Genomic DNA, 10,000 nt, shown 5'->3' on the forward strand with positions numbered 1-10,000 from the left:
CTAACCCTAACCCTAACCCTAACCCTAACCCTAACCCTAACCCTAACCCTAACCCTAACCCTAACCCTAACCCTAACCCTAACCCTAACCCTAACCCTAACCCTAACCCTAACCCTAACCCTAACCCTAACCCTAACCCTAACCCTAACCCTAACCCTAACCCTAACCCTAACCCTAACCCTAACCCTAACCCTAACCCTAACCCTAACCCTAACCCTAACCCTAACCCTAACCCTAACCCTAACCCTAACCCTAACCCTAACCCTAACCCTAACCCTAACCCTAACCCTAACCCTAACCCTAACCCTAACCCTAACCCTAACCCTAACCCTAACCCTAACCCTAACCCTAACCCTAACCCTAACCCTAACCCTAACCCTAACCCTAACCCTAACCCTAACCCTAACCCTAACCCTAACCCTAACCCTAACCCTAACCCTAACCCTAACCCTAACCCTAACCCTAACCCTAACCCTAACCCTAACCCTAACCCTAACCCTAACCCTAACCCTAACCCTAACCCTAACCCTAACCCTAACCCTAACCCTAACCCTAACCCTAACCCTAACCCTAACCCTAACCCTAACCCTAACCCTAACCCTAACCCTAACCCTAACCCTAACCCTAACCCTAACCCTAACCCTAACCCTAACCCTAACCCTAACCCTAACCCTAACCCTAACCCTAACCCTAACCCTAACCCTAACCCTAACCCTAACCCTAACCCTAACCCTAACCCTAACCCTAACCCTAACCCTAACCCTAACCCTAACCCTAACCCTAACCCTAACCCTAACCCTAACCCTAACCCTAACCCTAACCCTAACCCTAACCCTAACCCTAACCCTAACCCTAACCCTAACCCTAACCCTAACCCTAACCCTAACCCTAACCCTAACCCTAACCCTAACCCTAACCCTAACCCTAACCCTAACCCTAACCCTAACCCTAACCCTAACCCTAACCCTAACCCTAACCCTAACCCTAACCCTAACCCTAACCCTAACCCTAACCCTAACCCTAACCCTAACCCTAACCCTAACCCTAACCCTAACCCTAACCCTAACCCTAACCCTAACCCTAACCCTAACCCTAACCCTAACCCTAACCCTAACCCTAACCCTAACCCTAACCCTAACCCTAACCCTAACCCTAACCCTAACCCTAACCCTAACCCTAACCCTAACCCTAACCCTAACCCTAACCCTAACCCTAACCCTAACCCTAACCCTAACCCTAACCCTAACCCTAACCCTAACCCTAACCCTAACCCTAACCCTAACCCTAACCCTAACCCTAACCCTAACCCTAACCCTAACCCTAACCCTAACCCTAACCCTAACCCTAACCCTAACCCTAACCCTAACCCTAACCCTAACCCTAACCCTAACCCTAACCCTAACCCTAACCCTAACCCTAACCCTAACCCTAACCCTAACCCTAACCCTAACCCTAACCCTAACCCTAACCCTAACCCTAACCCTAACCCTAACCCTAACCCTAACCCTAACCCTAACCCTAACCCTAACCCTAACCCTAACCCTAACCCTAACCCTAACCCTAACCCTAACCCTAACCCTAACCCTAACCCTAACCCTAACCCTAACCCTAACCCTAACCCTAACCCTAACCCTAACCCTAACCCTAACCCTAACCCTAACCCTAACCCTAACCCTAACCCTAACCCTAACCCTAACCCTAACCCTAACCCTAACCCTAACCCTAACCCTAACCCTAACCCTAACCCTAACCCTAACCCTAACCCTAACCCTAACCCTAACCCTAACCCTAACCCTAACCCTAACCCTAACCCTAACCCTAACCCTAACCCTAACCCTAACCCTAACCCTAACCCTAACCCTAACCCTAACCCTAACCCTAACCCTAACCCTAACCCTAACCCTAACCCTAACCCTAACCCTAACCCTAACCCTAACCCTAACCCTAACCCTAACCCTAACCCTAACCCTAACCCTAACCCTAACCCTAACCCTAACCCTAACCCTAACCCTAACCCTAACCCTAACCCTAACCCTAACCCTAACCCTAACCCTAACCCTAACCCTAACCCTAACCCTAACCCTAACCCTAACCCTAACCCTAACCCTAACCCTAACCCTAACCCTAACCCTAACCCTAACCCTAACCCTAACCCTAACCCTAACCCTAACCCTAACCCTAACCCTAACCCTAACCCTAACCCTAACCCTAACCCTAACCCTAACCCTAACCCTAACCCTAACCCTAACCCTAACCCTAACCCTAACCCTAACCCTAACCCTAACCCTAACCCTAACCCTAACCCTAACCCTAACCCTAACCCTAACCCTAACCCTAACCCTAACCCTAACCCTAACCCTAACCCTAACCCTAACCCTAACCCTAACCCTAACCCTAACCCTAACCCTAACCCTAACCCTAACCCTAACCCTAACCCTAACCCTAACCCTAACCCTAACCCTAACCCTAACCCTAACCCTAACCCTAACCCTAACCCTAACCCTAACCCTAACCCTAACCCTAACCCTAACCCTAAAACCCTAACCCTAACCCTAACCCTAACCCTAACCCTAACCCTAACCCTAACCCTAACCCTAACCCTAACCCTAACCCTAACCCTAACCCTAACCCTAACCCTAACCCTAACCCTAACCCTAACCCTAACCCTAACCCTAACCCTAACCCTAACCCTAACCCTAACCCTAACCCTAACCCTAACCCTAACCCTAACCCTAACCCTAACCCTAACCCTAACCCTAACCCTAACCCTAACCCTAACCCTAACCCTAACCCTAACCCTAACCCTAACCCTAACCCTAACCCTAACCCTAACCCTAACCCTAACCCTAACCCTAACCCTAACCCTAACCCTAACCCTAACCCTAACCCTAACCCTAACCCTAACCCTAACCCTAACCCTAACCCTAACCCTAACCCTAACCCTAACCCTAACCCTAACCCTAACCCTAACCCTAACCCTAACCCTAACCCTAACCCTAACCCTAACCCTAACCCTAACCCTAACCCTAACCCTAACCCTAACCCTAACCCTAACCCTAACCCTAACCCTAACCCTAACCCTAACCCTAACCCTAACCCTAACCCTAACCCTAACCCTAACCCTAACCCTAACCCTAACCCTAACCCTAACCCTAACCCTAACCCTAACCCTAACCCTAACCCTAACCCTAACCCTAACCCTAACCCTAACCCTAACCCTAACCCTAACCCTAACCCTAACCCTAACCCTAACCCTAACCCTAACCCTAACCCTAACCCTAACCCTAACCCTAACCCTAACCCTAACCCTAACCCTAACCCTAACCCTAACCCTAACCCTAACCCTAACCCTAACCCTAACCCTAACCCTAACCCTAACCCTAACCCTAACCCTAACCCTAACCCTAACCCTAACCCTAACCCTAACCCTAACCCTAACCCTAACCCTAACCCTAACCCTAACCCTAACCCTAACCCTAACCCTAACCCTAACCCTAACCCTAACCCTAACCCTAACCCTAACCCTAACCCTAACCCTAACCCTAACCCTAACCCTAACCCTAACCCTAACCCTAACCCTAACCCTAACCCTAACCCTAACCCTAACCCTAACCCTAACCCTAACCCTAACCCTAACCCTAACCCTAACCCTAACCCTAACCCTAACCCTAACCCTAACCCTAACCCTAACCCTAACCCTAACCCTAACCCTAACCCTAACCCTAACCCTAACCCTAACCCTAACCCTAACCCTAACCCTAACCCTAACCCTAACCCTAACCCTAACCCTAACCCTAACCCTAACCCTAACCCTAACCCTAACCCTAACCCTAACCCTAACCCTAACCCTAACCCTAACCCTAACCCTAACCCTAACCCTAACCCTAACCCTAACCCTAACCCTAACCCTAACCCTAACCCTAACCCTAACCCTAACCCTAACCCTAACCCTAACCCTAACCCTAACCCTAACCCTAACCCTAACCCTAACCCTAACCCTAACCCTAACCCTAACCCTAACCCTAACCCTAACCCTAACCCTAACCCTAACCCTAACCCTAACCCTAACCCTAACCCTAACCCTAACCCTAACCCTAACCCTAACCCTAACCCTAACCCTAACCCTAACCCTAACCCTAACCCTAACCCTAACCCTAACCCTAACCCTAACCCTAACCCTAACCCTAACCCTAACCCTAACCCTAACCCTAACCCTAACCCTAACCCTAACCCTAACCCTAACCCTAACCCTAACCCTAACCCTAACCCTAACCCTAACCCTAACCCTAACCCTAACCCTAACCCTAACCCTAACCCTAACCCTAACCCTAACCCTAACCCTAACCCTAACCCTAACCCTAACCCTAACCCTAACCCTAACCCTAACCCTAACCCTAACCCTAACCCTAACCCTAACCCTAACCCTAACCCTAACCCTAACCCTAACCCTAACCCTAACCCTAACCCTAACCCTAACCCTAACCCTAACCCTAACCCTAACCCTAACCCTAACCCTAACCCTAACCCTAACCCTAACCCTAACCCTAACCCTAACCCTAACCCTAACCCTAACCCTAACCCTAACCCTAACCCTAACCCTAACCCTAACCCTAACCCTAACCCTAACCCTAACCCTAACCCTAACCCTAACCCTAACCCTAACCCTAACCCTAACCCTAACCCTAACCCTAACCCTAACCCTAACCCTAACCCTAACCCTAACCCTAACCCTAACCCTAACCCTAACCCTAACCCTAACCCTAACCCTAACCCTAACCCTAACCCTAACCCTAACCCTAACCCTAACCCTAACCCTAACCCTAACCCTAACCCTAACCCTAACCCTAACCCTAACCCTAACCCTAACCCTAACCCTAACCCTAACCCTAACCCTAACCCTAACCCTAACCCTAACCCTAACCCTAACCCTAACCCTAACCCTAACCCTAACCCTAACCCTAACCTAACCCTAACCCTAACCCTAACCCTAACCCTAACCCTAACCCTAACCCTAACCCTAACCCTAACCCTAACCCTAACCCTAACCCTAACCCTAACCCTAACCCTAACCCTAACCCTAACCCTAACCCTAACCCTAACCCTAACCCTAACCCTAACCCTAACCCTAACCCTAACCCTAACCCTAACCCTAACCCTAACCCTAACCCTAACCCTAACCCTAACCCTAACCCTAACCCTAACCCTAACCCTAACCCTAACCCTAACCCTAACCCTAACCCTAACCCTAACCCTAACCCTAACCCTAACCCTAACCCTAACCCTAACCCTAACCCTAACCCTAACCCTAACCCTAACCCTAACCCTAACCCTAACCCTAACCCTAACCCTAACCCTAACCCTAACCCTAACCCTAACCCTAACCCTAACCCTAACCCTAACCCTAACCCTAACCCTAACCCTAACCCTAACCCTAACCCTAACCCTAACCCTAACCCTAACCCTAACCCTAACCCTAACCCTAACCCTAACCCTAACCCTAACCCTAACCCTAACCCTAACCCTAACCCTAACCCTAACCCTAACCCTAACCCTAACCCTAACCCTAACCCTAACCCTAACCCTAACCCTAACCCTAACCCTAACCCTAACCCTAACCCTAACCCTAACCCTAACCCTAACCCTAACCCTAACCCTAACCCTAACCCTAACCCTAACCCTAACCCTAACCCTAACCCTAACCCTAACCCTAACCCTAACCCTAACCCTAACCCTAACCCTAACCCTAACCCTAACCCTAACCCTAACCCTAACCCTAACCCTAACCCTAACCCTAACCCTAACCCTAACCCTAACCCTAACCCTAACCCTAACCCTAACCCTAACCCTAACCCTAACCCTAACCCTAACCCTAACCCTAACCCTAACCCTAACCCTAACCCTAACCCTAACCCTAACCCTAACCCTAACCCTAACCCTAACCCTAACCCTAACCCTAACCCTAACCCTAACCCTAACCCTAACCCTAACCCTAACCCTAACCCTAACCCTAACCCTAACCCTAACCCTAACCCTAACCCTAACCCTAACCCTAACCCTAACCCTAACCCTAACCCTAACCCTAACCCTAACCCTAACCCTAACCCTAACCCTAACCCTAACCCTAACCCTAACCCTAACCCTAACCCTAACCCTAACCCTAACCCTAACCCTAACCCTAACCCTAACCCTAACCCTAACCCTAACCCTAACCCTAACCCTAACCCTAACCCTAACCCTAACCCTAACCCTAACCCTAACCCTAACCCTAACCCTAACCCTAACCCTAACCCTAACCCTAACCCTAACCCTAACCCTAACCCTAACCCTAACCCTAACCCTAACCCTAACCCTAACCCTAACCCTAACCCTAACCCTAACCCTAACCCTAACCCTAACCCTAACCCTAACCCTAACCCTAACCCTAACCCTAACCCTAACCCTAACCCTAACCCTAACCCTAACCCTAACCCTAACCCTAACCCTAACCCTAACCCTAACCCTAACCCTAACCCTAACCCTAACCCTAACCCTAACCCTAACCCTAACCCTAACCCTAACCCTAACCCTAACCCTAACCCTAACCCTAACCCTAACCCTAACCCTAACCCTAACCCTAACCCTAACCCTAACCCTAACCCTAACCCTAACCCTAACCCTAACCCTAACCCTAACCCTAACCCTAACCCTAACCCTAACCCTAACCCTAACCCTAACCCTAACCCTAACCCTAACCCTAACCCTAACCCTAACCCTAACCCTAACCCTAACCCTAACCCTAACCCTAACCCTAACCCTAACCCTAACCCTAACCCTAACCCTAACCCTAACCCTAACCCTAACCCTAACCCTAACCCTAACCCTAACCCTAACCCTAACCCTAACCCTAACCCTAACCCTAACCCTAACCCTAACCCTAACCCTAACCCTAACCCTAACCCTAACCCTAACCCTAACCCTAACCCTAACCCTAACCCTAACCCTAACCCTAACCCTAACCCTAACCCTAACCCTAACCCTAACCCTAACCCTAACCCTAACCCTAACCCTAACCCTAACCCTAACCCTAACCCTAACCCTAACCCTAACCCTAACCCTAACCCTAACCCTAACCCTAACCCTAACCCTAACCCTAACCCTAACCCTAACCCTAACCCTAACCCTAACCCTAACCCTAACCCTAACCCTAACCCTAACCCTAACCCTAACCCTAACCCTAACCCTAACCCTAACCCTAACCCTAACCCTAACCCTAACCCTAACCCTAACCCTAACCCTAACCCTAACCCTAACCCTAACCCTAACCCTAACCCTAACCCTAACCCTAACCCTAACCCTAACCCTAACCCTAACCCTAACCCTAACCCTAACCCTAACCCTAACCCTAACCCTAACCCTAACCCTAACCCTAACCCTAACCCTAACCCTAACCCTAACCCTAACCCTAACCCTAACCCTAACCCTAACCCTAACCCTAACCCTAACCCTAACCCTAACCCTAACCCTAACCCTAACCCTAACCCTAACCCTAACCCTAACCCTAACCCTAACCCTAACCCTAACCCTAACCCTAACCCTAACCCTAACCCTAACCCTAACCCTAACCCTAACCCTAACCCTAACCCTAACCCTAACCCTAACCCTAACCCTAACCCTAACCCTAACCCTAACCCTAACCCTAACCCTAACCCTAACCCTAACCCTAACCCTAACCCTAACCCTAACCCTAACCCTAACCCTAACCCTAACCCTAACCCTAACCCTAACCCTAACCCTAACCCTAACCCTAACCCTAACCCTAACCCTAACCCTAACCCTAACCCTAACCCTAACCCTAACCCTAACCCTAACCCTAACCCTAACCCTAACCCTAACCCTAACCCTAACCCTAACCCTAACCCTAACCCTAACCCTAACCCTAACCCTAACCCTAACCCTAACCCTAACCCTAACCCTAACCCTAACCCTAACCCTAACCCTAACCCTAACCCTAACCCTAACCCTAACCCTAACCCTAACCCTAACCCTAACCCTAACCCTAACCCTAACCCTAACCCTAACCCTAACCCTAACCCTAACCCTAACCCTAACCCTAACCCTAACCCTAACCCTAACCCTAACCCTAACCCTAACCCTAACCCTAACCCTAACCCTAACCCTAACCCTAACCCTAACCCTAACCCTAACCCTAACCCTAACCCTAACCCTAACCCTAACCCTAACCCTAACCCTAACCCTAACCCTAACCCTAACCCTAACCCTAACCCTAACCCTAACCCTAACCCTAACCCTAACCCTAACCCTAACCCTAACCCTAACCCTAACCCTAACCCTAACCCTAACCCTAACCCTAACCCTAACCCTAACCCTAACCCTAACCCTAACCCTAACCCTAACCCTAACCCTAACCCTAACCCTAACCCTAACCCTAACCCTAACCCTAACCCTAACCCTAACCCTAACCCTAACCCTAACCCTAACCCTAACCCTAACCCTAACCCTAACCCTAACCCTAACCCTAACCCTAACCCTAACCCTAACCCTAACCCTAACCCTAACCCTAACCCTAACCCTAACCCTAACCCTAACCCTAACCCTAACCCTAACCCTAACCCTAACCCTAACCCTAACCCTAACCCTAACCCTAACCCTAACCCTAACCCTAACCCTAACCCTAACCCTAACCCTAACCCTAACCCTAACCCTAACCCTAACCCTAACCCTAACCCTAACCCTAACCCTAACCCTAACCCTAACCCTAACCCTAACCCTAACCCTAACCCTAACCCTAACCCTAACCCTAACCCTAACCCTAACCCTAACCCTAACCCTAACCCTAACCCTAACCCTAACCCTAACCCTAACCCTAACCCTAACCCTAACCCTAACCCTAACCCTAACCCTAACCCTAACCCTAACCCTAACCCTAACCCTAACCCTAACCCTAACCCTAACCCTAACCCTAACCCTAACCCTAACCCTAACCCTAACCCTAACCCTAACCCTAACCCTAACCCTAACCCTAACCCTAACCCTAACCCTAACCCTAACCCTAACCCTAACCCTAACCCTAACCCTAACCCTAACCCTAACCCTAACCCTAACCCTAACCCTAACCCTAACCCTAACCCTAACCCTAACCCTAACCCTAACCCTAACCCTAACCCTAACCCTAACCCTAACCCTAACCCTAACCCTAACCCTAACCCTAACCCTAACCCTAACCCTAACCCTAACCCTAACCCTAACCCTAACCCTAACCCTAACCCTAACCCTAACCCTAACCCTAACCCTAACCCTAACCCTAACCCTAACCCTAACCCTAACCCTAACCCTAACCCTAACCCTAACCCTAACCCTAACCCTAACCCTAACCCTAACCCTAACCCTAACCCTAACCCTAACCCTAACCCTAACCCTAACCCTAACCCTAACCCTAACCCTAACCCTAACCCTAACCCTAACCCTAACCCTAACCCTAACCCTAACCCTAACCCTAACCCTAACCCTAACCCTAACCCTAACCCTAACCCTAACCCTAACCCTAACCCTAACCCTAACCCTAACCCTAACCCTAACCCTAACCCTAACCCTAACCCTAACCCTAACCCTAACCCTAACCCTAACCCTAACCCTAACCCTAACCCTAACCCTAACCCTAACCCTAACCCTAACCCTAACCCTAACCCTAACCCTAACCCTAACCCTAACCCTAACCCTAACCCTAACCCTAACCCTAACCCTAACCCTAACCCTAACCCTAACCCTAACCCTAACCCTAACCCTAACCCTAACCCTAACCCTAACCCTAACCCTAACCCTAACCCTAACCCTAACCCTAACCCTAACCCTAACCCTAACCCTAACCCTAACCCTAACCCTAACCCTAACCCTAACCCTAACCCTAACCCTAACCCTAACCCTAACCCTAACCCTAACCCTAACCCTAACCCTAACCCTAACCCTAACCCTAACCCTAACCCTAACCCTAACCCTAACCCTA

The sequence above is a fragment of the Cynocephalus volans genome, chromosome 8 (assembly GCF_027409185.1).
Source record: "Cynocephalus volans isolate mCynVol1 chromosome 8, mCynVol1.pri, whole genome shotgun sequence".
Taxonomy (NCBI): Eukaryota; Metazoa; Chordata; class Mammalia; order Dermoptera; family Cynocephalidae; genus Cynocephalus; species Cynocephalus volans.